Source organism: Alligator sinensis, unplaced genomic scaffold, assembly GCF_000455745.1.
Source record: "Alligator sinensis unplaced genomic scaffold, ASM45574v1 scaffold353_1, whole genome shotgun sequence".
NCBI classification, from domain to species: Eukaryota; Metazoa; Chordata; order Crocodylia; family Alligatoridae; genus Alligator; species Alligator sinensis.
The window spans coordinates 2,209,120-2,222,968 of NW_005842075.1; positions in this window are offsets into that span (position 1 = coordinate 2,209,120).

The following is a 13,849-nucleotide window of genomic DNA, read 5'->3' on the forward strand; positions in this document are numbered from 1 at the left end:
TTACTATTGGCCGGTTCTAAATTATTCCTACGTGGCGACTAGCAATTGGCTCGCTAGCCATATAAAAGGTTGGAGCAGTTTCCACCCAAGTTGGAGAACTCCGCGCCCATCTCGGAGTAAACGTGGCGGACTGATCAACCGCTGACGACTGCCCGTCGCTGACCAACCCCGACGTACCCCCGTGTCCTGCATGCTCGTATTAAAGATATCTCGTCGAATAAGAGCTCCTCGGTTAAACTGTAACTGAAGTTTGAAGTTAACTGTCTTTCTACGCTGTACATCTCGACAGTGTAAGTAAAGCCATCTTTGTTTGAACCAGTACGCGTTTGTGCCTAATTCTACTCCAGTGGTCGAAAGTACCCATCTGTACGTGCCGGGTTTGTGGCCACAACCCAGCCAACCCTTTCCCGGATCCCGCTCAGCCCCCACACATGGCACTGCTGAGCTTCCTTCAGTCCCCTACTGTCCGGGTCCTGGCCTTATAAAGTCTATAGCCATGCCTCCCCCATGTCACCTGACCAGTCACTTCCCCATCAGGCCAGTCAATCATGGCTTGGGGTCCACAGCTTCTGTGTTTCAGGCTCTGATTGCACTTTCTGCACCTGTTGCTCCCTGGCCCTCTCTTCTTCAGTAATGGGGTAGAGGCCCCATTACACCCCCAAACTGTTCTACCCAGACCCCATTTCCATCTTCATTGTGGAAATGGATGCGTCCAACATACCAGTCATGGCAGTGCTCTCATAAAAGTGTGGCCCAGGGCAGGTTTTACATCCCAGTGCCTACTTCTCCAGGAAACTCACTCATGCAGAGCTAAATTATAAAATCTTGGACAAGGAGCTTCTTGCTATCAATGCTGCTGTGAAGAAACAGTGCCACTAGCTAGAAGGAGCCTGATACCCTGTGCAGGTCTTCACTGACCACAAGAGCCTGGAATTCTTTCATACAGCCAAGACTCTAAGCCAGAGGCAACTATTGGACCTTATTCTTCTTCCATTTCAGCTTCACAGTCTCCTGCTGCCCAGATCCCAGAGAATGGTAAAACAGATGTTCTATCCCATAGGGAGAGTACAAGACTGATGAGGTGGGCACCAGCCTGAGGCCTGAATACATCTTGAAGCTGCACAGCTTTGCAGGTGCAGGCTTAACAACAAACCTGATGTCTGCAATCTGCACCACCCCTATCAGTGGACTGCCACCTTCAAAGGCAGCCCTCCTGAGCAAAGAACAACTAAAAGCTCAGAAAGGGATTATCTTCATCCAGGGATGCAAATACATACCACCCCAGAGCCTGAACATACAGCAGCTCTTCAATCCTGCCACAGTGCTTCCTGGCCACCAAGGAGTCTCAAAGATGTATCACCTAGCTTCCTGATACTTCTGCTGGCCTCACTTGAAGACCACAGTCCAGAACTTTGTAGCCTCCTGTGACATATATGCCCAGGTGAAATGTCCCCACCAGAAACCCTGTAGGTTACTCCAACCCCTGGAAATCCTCCACTGATCCTGAACCAGTAGGCCTTGCTCCTACTCAGAGTACAGTCTCACCTGCCATCTGTATATTACCCCTAATCCAATGGCCAGGTAGAAGAGTCAGTCAGTACCTCCAGTGCTACAGTAGTTACTGCCAGGATAACTGGCTTTCCTTGCTCGAACTGGTACAGTTGACTTACAATAACACAGACCACATATCTACTCACCAGAGGCCCACCACCACCACTTTTTTGTGCAAATTATGTTTCCATCCTTGAATCTATGCTGAGTTGCCTTCTACATCCCTCAGCCATGCAGCCTCCAAATGGGTGCAAAACATTCATCAGATACAGGAGGATTTAAATAAATGAGTGGCCCAAGATATGCTGACCTCCAGTGTCAGCCAGGCCTGACCTACAGCAAATGCCAGGAAATATGATTATCCACTGAACACATGCACACAGACTCTCTCACAAACTGGAACATTTATTTCCCGGTCCCTACCCAATAATCTGCCAGATTAACCCCAGAGCCTACTAACTATGGTTGCCCCAGTCCCACAAAATTCACCCAGTAATCCACAGGTCACTGCTAAAGCCATATAAGAAAAATCCCTTCTGCATAGAGCCCAACCACCACCACCTTCTGGTCATGTGAAGGGGAATGAGGAATACATGGCTCGGGAAATCTTGGATTCAAAATTCAAACATGGCCAGCTACGGTTCTTAGTGGACTGGGAAGGGTACAGTCTGGAAGACTGCACCTGGGAACCAACAGAGGACATACACACCCTGGCACGTGTCCAGGCTTTCCGGAAAAATTACCCAGGAAAACGGTGGTCAGCCCACCTGGAAGTCAGGCATGGATGGTGGGGGGGAAAGTAATTTCTGGACCCAGTCCCAACTCCCTGACCTCAGGGCTCAGGGACAAAGCATCAACTCAGCCCTCCATCAGGCCACAGCTCATGGAGGAATGTAGAATGGCAAGGAAAAGGGCCCTGCTGAGTAAAGACCACTGACCCCTGATTGGATCCTCTTGCCTATAAGGTTTCCTGGGGACACTGTCTGGACAACAAAGCTCCTGCTGCCCTTGAAACATCCCATTGTTACCTTTCCTCTGTGTCCTTCTAGATCTGACCCTGCTTGAACTTTGACTTCTGCCTTGCTTCTTAGAATCGTAGAATCACAGAAAATTAAAGGGACCTCACGAGGTCATCTAGTCCAAACCGCTGCTCAAAGCAGAACCATCCCCAACTAGATCATCCCATCCAGGGCTTTTTCAAGCCAGACCTTAAAAACCTCCAAGGATGGAGATTCCACCACCTCTCTAGGTATCCTGTTCCAGTACTTCACCATCCTTCTGAGAAAGTTTTCCTAATATCCAACCTAAACTTCTCTGACTGTAACCTGGATTGCTGGAACTTGGCTCTTACAGATATCTGAACCAATTGGCTCTCTGACCTTTCTCTGCCTAGTGTTTTGGTTCTGGCTCATACTCTAACACTCTGACTTTGAACAAATTCAGGTTAAATTCAGGTTAAATGAAGGGACAATTAAATGACCCTTATTTAGTGATCACTGAAACAATTAAAAGTACCACCCAAGGACCAGTCTCCATGCAAGCTGGAGCAGTAGCCAGTCCATGTAGTCCAAGGACCTTACTGGGAATCTGATAACAAATTCAGGGGAATGAAAACAGTTTGATTACAGCTTTGTGTCTGTAAGGTTGGAGTGTTGTTATAACCATGATTTTTCCAGGAAACATGAAAAAAAGCAAGGGTGTCTCGTGATATCCTTTACTGGACCACCTGTACAGTTGGTAGAGATGTTAGACATGCTTTCAGGCACAAAGTGCCTTCATTAAGGTCTGGGAAAAAAAGTGTGTGTATGTGAGAGAAGGGGGAGTGGGGGACGACAAGTAGGCTCCAGGGGGAGGATCAGGAGGCCCGCAAGGGAATTGGGGGTGGGGGGGGACAGGCTACCTGCCCCCCACCCCACACCCCTATGAAGTTCTCCCTGTTCCATCTCCCCTCAGAGCTCCCCCTGGCCCTCACATCTCACCCATGTCCCCCAGTTTACTTGTAGCTGCTGGTGCTATCCCAGGGGAGCAGGTATACCCAGCTACCACCACTGAGCTAAAGCTGCTCTCTGGGCTGAGCCCAGGCCAGAGAGCATCAGTGATAGTGGCAACAGCACTTGCACAGTGCCAAGAGTGACAAGTAAGCAGGGGGACGTGTGTGTGTGGGCAGGGGGTGCGTATTCGGGGATCTGGGTGAACAGGCCAGTTCTAGAGAGGAAAACAGGTCAATCTGGGCTGGTGGGGGATGGGGACGGGTGAGCAGTGAGTCAATCTGGGCTGGAGAAAGATGGCAGCATAGGATGGCAGGCCTGATCTGGGCTGGTGGGTAAGGGGATACAGCAGGAGATAGTGGCTGGACCTGGAGGTGGTATGGGGGCAACGGGCCAAATCCTGGCCAGCAGGAGAATGGGTGCAGGTGAGCTGTTACACTAATGTATAGCTTAGAGTGGCCATACATTAGTATAATATGAGTTAGGTAACTCACATCAAAGATAAACCTGCCCTGGAATGGCATAGCTTTAAGATGCCTAAAGGGTGCTTAAAACTAATTTCATATGTTAACATGTGGACGATCCAGGGTTTAAGAGCTCCAGGAGCCACCCAGAATTAACACGTAACAAAGCCCTAATAAGAACAGCCAACCCTGTTAAACTTCTCAGGCCAATTGCCATTCAAAGGATTGTGGATATTTTCCACATTGTTTACCAGAGCTGGACTGAGCTGTGCAGAAACTTAAGCCCACATGAAAAATAAAGAGGTAAATACTAGAGGTGCACTGATACATCAACCCAATATCGGATCAGCATCGATATAAAGAAAATTGTCTGTACTGGAAATTGGCCTGATGTGGCTGATAATTTGGCCGAAAGATGGCCTGTGCATACACACAGCTGCAGCGCAGCACATAGGTGGGGAGGAGCACTGCTGGGCAGCTTGGAGAGCTGCATGTAGCTGGTAAGTCTGGTGTGGCAGAAGGGAAGGGGGGAGAGGGAAGGGAAGGGGTGTGGAAAGGGGGCATATCAAGGCCCCTGTGCTGAGGGAGGAGTGGGGCTGGGGCTGGGGCAAGGGTTGGATCAAGCGCTGCCCAGCTGGGGCAGGGCAGGCGTGGGACAAAATCATGGTTCGTCTGGGGGACGCAGGAAAGTGGGGGAGGCAGCTCCTGCCACTGCGCACTGCTTGTCCAGGAGCCACTGGTCCAGTGGCTCATCCGGCACTCTTCCGCTCATCCGGTGGCTCCTGCCACTGCTCCCACTGCTTGTCCAGGAGGGCACAGGGGGGCCATGTACCCCTGGATCTGCGTGGGGTGGGCTGAGGCTGGGGCTGCACCAGGCTCTTCCCGGAGGGGCAGGGCTGCACGTGGGGCAGGCAGTGGCAGTGCCAGGATGGAGGTTGAAGGGGCTATGGCAAATTTTGGGGTGGCTGCAGCCCCCTCAGATCTGGGGGCACATGCCTGCCCTCCCCCCACCCCCCTGCGCCGTGCTCTCCTGGATGTGTGACAGGAGCAGTGGTGGGAATCGCCGGATGATTGCTGGATAAGCCACCGGACCAGCGGCTCCCAGACAAGCAACACGCAGCGGCAGGAGCCAACCCCACCCCCTGTGCCCCCTGGATGAGCCACAGCTCCAATCTGTGCCCGCCCCGGCTGGGCAGCGCTTGCCCCAACCCCATTCTTCTCTCACTGAGGGGAACTTGATCTTCCCTATGCCCCTTCCCCCTCCCCCCCCATCAGACTTACCAGGTGCACACAACTCTTCAAGCTGCCAGGCTGGTATCCGAAATCAGATCAGTATTGGCTAATATGCCTCCTTAAAAATTGGCTATCCGTATCAGCCCCAAAACTCTGTATCAATGAACCCCTAGTAACTACTGAGTAGCGTTGTATAACTCAGTACAGGCTTCCCTCGCTTTATGCTGTACATTTATTCCTGGAAAATGGTGCATAACTTGAATTCACGTAAAGGGAACCCACTTTACAATGTAACAAATAAGTATACATTCCAAGACCTTGACTGTACTGATCCCCAGACCCATTTCTACCACTTTTACAAGACAATTTTGTTACTCACTAACAGCAGACAGTACACAAAAGCACAGGGTGGTGGTGAATGTTTAGTTGGTGTAAAGAGAGGGTGGTGAAGTCTTCATGGACGGGCCAAGGAAAGGGGGAGGAGATAAACTAGTGGGACACTTAGAAGCCATAATGGGGATGGCAACTACAGAAACACGTCGCAGACAATGAGCAAGGAGCACAGATCCACACAGGAGACTATATTTTGGTGCGCATCATTCCCACAATGCACCGCACAAAGCAGTTGACTGGGCTTCCACCACACCAGTGACACAAGAGTGAATTTACCTCTCATGTAACAAATTTTTGGTATAAAAGGGTCACTTCATAAGAGCGAATTCACACATACAGAACCCACATAAAGCGAGGGAAACCTGTAGGTGGTTTCTAGTACACAGAGGATGAGTAGGAGGTGAATAGGTACCAGGGCTAGAAGATTGAGAGAGGTGCAAGGAATTTTGAGAAAGGCAATGGAAGATCATTCAAACTTTGCCTCCAAGTACCTTTGTCTTTTCTCCTTCTGCCACTCCACTCCACTCTATTCTGCTCCACTCCACCAAAGTTGGGGTGAGCAGGTACTGACATCTCAGTGCACAGTCTTCCCTGTATCCAATAAAAGAGGTCAAGGTACTTTAAATGCTTTGAGTATGGATGAGAGAGAGGTTTGAGCAGCAGTGGGTGCATCTACATGAGACACCCACTGCACAGTTGTTACTGCACAGTCATTTAGTACTTGCATAACCAAGTACTAAATGACTGCTCGGTAATCAGTGTTACTGCACAGTAGCATCCCAGCACAGTTGCCTAGTGACATTGGCTGCGCAGTAACTCATTACTACTGCACAATAGCATTACATCACAGTTTGTGCCTGGCGATGCTATTGCACAGTAGTAAGGAGCTATTGTGCAGTAAGTGTCTCAAGTAGATGCACCCAGTGTGCAACACAACATGTGGACAGCCTGCAAGGCAGTCAGACTCTGAGAGTTAACTAAATGGTAGAGTGAACTCTACCATTCACTGAGCAAATGTTAAGTATCTCATTTAATAAACACGGGGAAAGAGCAGAATAATAAGAGTTTCCCATTGTGATCCCTCAATGATCTTTGCTCAGTTTTCTATTTGCAATAGTGGTGTAACTACGAACTTCACAATTTTGGAAGAGAAGACCCGTGGACACAAAGATCTGTTCTACCCAGTTCTTTATATTTGCACCACACCACCTGACTTACAAACAGTAAAACAAGTGCAAATAGCCCCCCAAATCTGTGAGCATGCATACTAATGAGGGTTTGCAAAGAAGAAATACACAAAGTTACCATAACAGACATAATCATAGCACAGTGATTTTCAACAAGGGTGCCACAGCACCCTGACATACCATGAGATCATTTTAAGGGTGCCATGCAATATTTGCATTGTTAGCAAACAGCTACACATGATTCACAAGATAAACTCAGAGACCACACCCAGATATGCAGGGGCATGTGCCTGCAGCGGCACAAATTGCTACAGTACACTCTGATGCACGTGCAATTTGTTGCAGGACAAATTGTCCCACAACGGGCAAGCTGTCCTTGCCCAGCTCCTTCCAGCTCTTCAGCCAAAGAGCTGGAGGCTGGGGCCAGCACTGATGTTGACCTCAGCAGTCTTACCTGGTGGCCTGAAGCAGCTGGGGCACAGGTCAGGCAGCACAGAGCTCCAGAGCATTGATCTGAATGACCTGGCCTCCTTGTGTGCATTGTGCTGCTTCTGTTGTTGGCTAGGGGGGGGGGGGGGGGAAATCCTGGTAGCAAATTTTGGATCAACGCTGCAACCACAGGGCACATTTTAACATTCACGTGTGCAGTTTGTGGCACCACAAAGACATTTGCAGCACCACAAACCGCATGTCCCTGCATGTCTGGATGCAGCCAGAGATTTCAAATAAGAATCCATAATGTCAAAAACATTCTGACTTGCTGTGGTCTTTCTGAGTTCTTTTCAACAGAAGAAATGTTCTATTATTTTTCTGTAATCAAAAACCAAGTGAAAGTCAGGATCTGACATTTTTCTGAGAGGTGCCTTGAGTCTTAAAAGGTTGAGAACCACTACATTAGCAGAACATGTATAACATTAGCAGGGGTATACTACAACCAGAGCTCCTGGGTTCATTGTTGCTATTCCATCAACCAAGCTAGGAATTCAGGTATATAGTCAAGGCCACCATAGGCTTCCTTTCATGTCCTCATCCTTTTTAATAGAAGGGGAGCTCAAAATCCACTTTTGGTACCATATTTTCAGGGATATTTTCCCTAAGTGATGCTCTCTCCTGGTTATGTGAAGGGAGAGCTATGACGTGCCTACCTGGAGTTTTCCTTTACTTTGCTAATCCTCATTTCCCTGTTTTGTGGTTTGATTATCAACAGCCCTCTGACTAGGTTTACTTACAGGTTTACTTGTGAAGAGGGGAATCTGGTTAGTGAAGAGGCTGAGAATTGACAGGATTAAGCCCCATGGGGTTGGAGTCTCTTGTCTCTATGGGTTTAAGTGGGTGCATTAGATTGGGTGCAGTTTACTCTCAAGTAGTTTACTCTTGAGAGTAAACTACTTGAGAGTAAACGCTCCTGGGCAGGCATTTACACATGTAGGGAAGTGAGCAGATTTGCTGCTGCTAATGGCAGCAAAATGCTCTCGCTTCCTGGGGCCCTGCAATGGGCCCCTGCAACCACTGGAGGAAGCTCTAGGCTTCCCCTGGGTGTTAGCCCAGGGACTGGCAGGGAATGCTGGGCTAAGAGATAGCTGTCTCCCAACCAGGGCAAGAACAATGTCCCCAGCCCCAGCTCCCTGATCAGGGCATTGGACTTGGAAAGAACTGCAGGGGAGAGGCAGGTCCCAGGTCCCAACCCCGACCTGCTGGTAAGGCAGCTAGTAGCGAGCCCCCAGCTAGGTGGGAATTCCCTGCCTAGCCAGGGGCTCACTATTAGGTGCCCCCACCAGTGGATTGGGGCAGGGAGCTGGGACCTGCCCCACCCCTGCAGCTCTTTCCAAGCCGGGTGGCTGGATCACCTGATCAGGGCAAGGGGCTGGGACCTGACCCTGACAGGGCAGAGTCCCAGCTCCACAATCACAGGGCAGGGGCTGGAGATCCTGTTCCCTGATCAGCTCTGTGATCATGGAGCTGGGTGGAGAACAAGCTAGAGAGCTTGTTCTCCACCCAGCTCTGCAATCATGGAGCTGGGTGATGAACAGGGTCCCCAGGCCCTGCCATCAGGGAGCTCCAAGCACTGGCTCCACGGTCATGTTGCCAGGGCTGGGAGATAAGAATCTCCCAGCACTGGTCCTGCAACTGCAGGGCCAGTGCTAGGAGATAAGGAGCTCCCAGTTCCCCAATCATTATGGAAAAGTGGGGGCTGGAAGATAGGGAGCTCCCACTCCCCTATTGCGATCTTGGAGTGGGGTGGCTTGGAGCTCCCTGCTGCCAGGGCAGGGGGACATAGTCCGCACCCAGGAGCCCCTCGGCAGCAGACAGCTCCCCAGGGCAGGGAGCAACCTCCTGCCCCTGGTGGCCGACTGACTGGGAGCAGATTTGCTCCTGGTCATGCATCTGCACAAACGCTACTGCGTAGTTAGTGATTGCAAGTAAATTTGATACTTGCTTTTGCACGATTAGCAAGGTTTACTGGACAGTAAGTATGTGTACATGGCATATTGGCATGATGCTTACATTTAAGAAAGAGTATTTCTAATTTTTTCTTGCTTTGCATATGCTAATTATAACTCTTATGCCTTGTCTGCAAACAGTTTGAGCACCAATTGTACTAAATACATTTAGAATCATCAAGAAATCAACTAAATCAAAACTGAAATAGGGCACTGAATCCAAAATAATAGTGCTTGTGGCAGAAGCCAGCACTGATTTAGTTAAATCATTGCTCAAACTGTGTGTAGGCTAGCTCTAAGAAACCATAATTAAATAGAAAGCAAAGGCATTTAATATAATTCCCCTCAAAACATGCTACTGTGCTATCATACAGGAATCATCAAGACAAACTGTAGCCTTGGGAATGGATAACAAAAATGTAAGAGTTATATGTCGGTGGCATAATTTATTCTGGCTCTGCAAAAATTTCTTGTGAAACATCAGATTATCTTCTGTCATCATGCCAAGGTATGTGGCTTCAATGCTTTTATTCTTTCCTAAAAAGTCAGTGTTTCCAATTCATTCGACTTTTCAGTTGCTGCTCTTTGGCTCACCTCCAATATCTGATATTCTTTCTGGAGAAGAGATGCTTAGAACTGTGTAAATATTCTGCGTACAATCTAATCAGTGCTGTTGAAAAACTGACTGTAACATCCTTGCTGACAAGATACATTTGTATATTAAACCTAAACATGCATTGAATATTTTGGCTGCCATACTACATGTTGCCCCACTGTATTTCATAAGTAAATGAACAATACATGGAAATTTAACTTTTTCTAGGGAATAGTTTTGAGATAAATCTGGTTAAACTTTGTCAAAATTGGTGAATGTAGCAGCCACCCTTTATTTAGGTTAAGTGTAAAATCCCCTCAACTGGTTAATTGTGTAGTTTCCTGGAAACCAGCTACGTGTGCGAAGTAGCTATCACACAATAAAAAGCTCCAACCAGCAATCAAATTAGAACTCAAAAGTGTGTACTAACTTTATAGCTGGTTGCTACTGAGCTTTAATTTGCAGGTGCAGTAGGACCTCCCTGTAGCTGGGAGCCCCATCAGATGGTGGGGTTCCCAACTGCAGGGGTACACCATGCCCAGTATAAAACCTCTGAGCCCTAGGAATCACAGCAGCCACAATCCCCAGGGTCTGGAGATTTCTGGGAATTTCCCACACCCTGGGCCCTAGGGTTTTGGGGTATGGGAAACCACCAGGGGCCAAAGGATCATGGTGATCCTGGGGGTTACCTATACCCCCAGGCAGGGGGATTACCCTGCAGTGAACCTCTGACCTTGGAAGTTTCCTGCACCCCTGGAGTGGGGAGATCACCGCAGCAGCAATCCTCCAGCTCCAGGGGTGTGTGGGGTGCACCCGGAGCTGGGAGCCCCTAAGCTGAGGTGCCTGGGGCTCAGGCACCTCAGCTTGCTTCTTGTCAGTGCAGGGGGAACCCAGGATTGAGACTGCTTTCCACACTCCTTGTGGGCTTTTCCTGGCTTCATAGCAGTAGAACTCAGAAAAACGAAACTGCTGCCTGTTGCTGCTGTCCCAAATATGCCCCTTTGGGAGGAGTTCAGCTGCAAAGAAGCAAAGCCAGAATCTCCATGGGGCTGCTTGAGGGATGGTCCACAAAATGCAGACATCTTTGAGATATGGAGGGAGGTGAATTTATCTCAACCACTTTTTACACAGACACTTGTAAGCCTTGAGTTTCAGAATGGGAGAGAGCAGCTGTGTCACAGGCCACAATGGCAGGAAGACTGTGAGATTTTTTAAATCAAATCTCTCTAAGGCACTGGCAGCCAAATCTTCCCTCATCCAGGAGGAGAGAAACTGTAAGGCAGCAAATGGAGATTTATCCCATTGCTTGGTGTTAAGATGCTATAGTGGTGAGCCGCTTCCAAATGCTGTAGACAAGGGGTGTCAAACATAACTGGCCATATGTTCCATGCAGTGCACTGTTAGTCCAATGGGCTCCTGGAAGCTGGGGGAGGGAATAGTGGTGCGTAGCCTGCTGCAGAATTAGGAGTCACTGGGCACTATTGGCAATGCGTAGGGGGTGCACGCAGGTGCACATGCATCCCCTGAGATTGGCCATGCACCCCCTGGAAGCAGCAGCTGCAAAACTGGAAGTGCCGGTGGAAGCGCGCTTCCAGTTTCGCTGCTGGTGGTTCTGGGCTTGGCAAATGGCCACCCCCCCCGTCGGAGATCTGGTGCACCCCCAGACTCGGGAGGCACCAGTTGCCTTTGCTGGGCACTAATGGACATGGCTGTCAATGATAAAGGAGGCAAGTCAGAGCTATGCAGATACAGCCCTCACTTGCTCCACCACTACCCAACCTGTATCACTGCCCTTGGACGTCTGCCGTCACCACTGGACCTACTGCAGCTGCTGCTGGCCCTGCAGATCTGGCCTGGAAGGACCCCTCAGGGTCTGGATCTGACCTGAGGCTCAGGTTGAATTTTACACCCTGCTACAGACAGGCAGAGCAAGGGTTTTTTGGTGCTATCTTTCCTTAGATCAATTGCATAGTTGGGAGAGATGCTTGATGAGCTTCTGGGGCTACCACATGCCCCTCTTCATTGCCCAGAAGCTTGCCTGATATCATCCCTCCCAACCATACAGTCGATCCAAGCAAAAATATCACCAAAAAATGCCTTGGCATCTCCTGGACCAGCTGCAGAGAGTAGGACATGGACTAATGGCTTGAAGTCGCAGCAGAGTAGGTTTAAACTGGAGATCAAGAAAAACGTCTTCACTGTTAGAACAGTGCGGCAGTGGAACAGACTGCCTAGGGAAGTCTGGACTTTTTATCACTGGAAGTGTTCAAGAGGTTGGACAGCCACTGGTCAGGGATGATCTAGGCGTAGCTATGCTTACGCTCTACTCTGGGTATTTCCCATGCTTCTGGACTTTGCTGGTTGCCCCAGCCCCTGTTTCTGCTACATGTATCAGGGTGTTTTTATGCTTCCGTTAGAGGCATTGGGTGTTGGCAACAGCCAAGGCTGGGGACTTTGGGGTGTGTCACTGCTTCTGTTGAGACCAAAGCTGGAGGTTCCTGGCTAGAGGCTCTTGCTCCGCTGCTCATACTCGGAGCAATCAGTGTATTTGGGGTCAGGAACAAATTTCACCCCCTGGCCAGATTGGTACCCACGGGGATCAGGGGGCAGGGTTTGCCTTCCTCTGTATGGGGGCATGGCCTGCTACCCAGGGTCCCATGAATGTGTATTAACCACCTGATATGGAGGCAGGACATTGGCTGTGCGGTCGTCCTGCCTTACCTGTGGTAGGTTCTGAGTGTTTTGTGCTGTGTCAGGGTCAACAGTGGTTTTATTGCTAACAAGGCTGCAGCCTGTGTGGGGCAGTTTAGACTGGGACACTCCTGCTTCAGGTAGGGGGCTGGGCAGAGTGAGCTGAGGAGGCCCCTTCCAGCCCTGCTTCTCTGGGAGGTCTATGATCTCCCCAAGCAGCCAGGCTACCACAGCACCCCATCTCACACCGGCAGCCCAGCCCAGCTGGCCATACCAGCGTTGCCAGATCTTAAATATGAAATTATTATACTGGAAGCTCAAAATTAACGTATTTGCTGAAAACCTATCATACATGGAAAAATATGCAAATACATGCAAACAAGTTTTCTTCTTATTTACTTTATAATACTCACTTTGAGTTGCCAGTGAGTGAGAATTGGCTCATCCAAGTTGAAGCTTTTTTTTTATTTTCTGAGACAAGCAGTCATAAGAAAATGCTGGTATGTGGGCTAAGATCAGCTATAGTCACTGTGTTGGTGTGCTGCCCAACCCAAGGTGGAGTTAAGTGACATTTTGTAGTGGAGGCTGCACCCCTGTCCAATGCGCTGCAGACAGGACACCCTACAAGGGTCTTATAACTAGCTTCCCAGTGGCCAGCCTCCAGTGGGGCTGGGGCCTGCAGGCAGGATGCCCACCAACAGATCTGGGAGTCTCTGAAGCCCCAGGCTGAAAAGTCTGGGGTGTGGACGATACTTGCTGGTTGTAACACCACATGCGATTGAGGTTTGCTCAATCAAGAGGATTCAGAACTATTTGGCTAATTTGACTGGAATACAAAATAAATAAATAAATAAGCCAAAAAAACCCAAACCCAAAAGTCAGTTAAGACTCCCTGAGAATGACTTGGGTTTTGCGGATGCTGCATCGATTCGCTGCCTCAAAAAATATTGTAAATGTGCTAGAGTTCTGCATTTGTAAATTTTGAGCACTTTTACCATTATTGATCGCAAGGGTTGAAATTACCCTACAAACGCGATGACTACGGTGCCCCTGGCAACCCGTGCCCGCGGGGCCAGTCCCCCATTGTGAGAGCAGGCGCGCATGGCCCCGCCCCCCGGGCAGTGGGAGCCGGGCAGCTGGGGGCGGCTCCGCCCGCGCCCCTGTAGCTCCCCGACCGGCCGCTAGGGGGCGCGTCCCCTCAGGCTCCGCCTGGCGCGCCGAGCCCATGTGACTGTCTCGGTCCCGCCAGCGCCAGGCAGGGGGGGTGGGTGAAGGGGCCACCCCTTCCCCCGCGGCGACCACACGT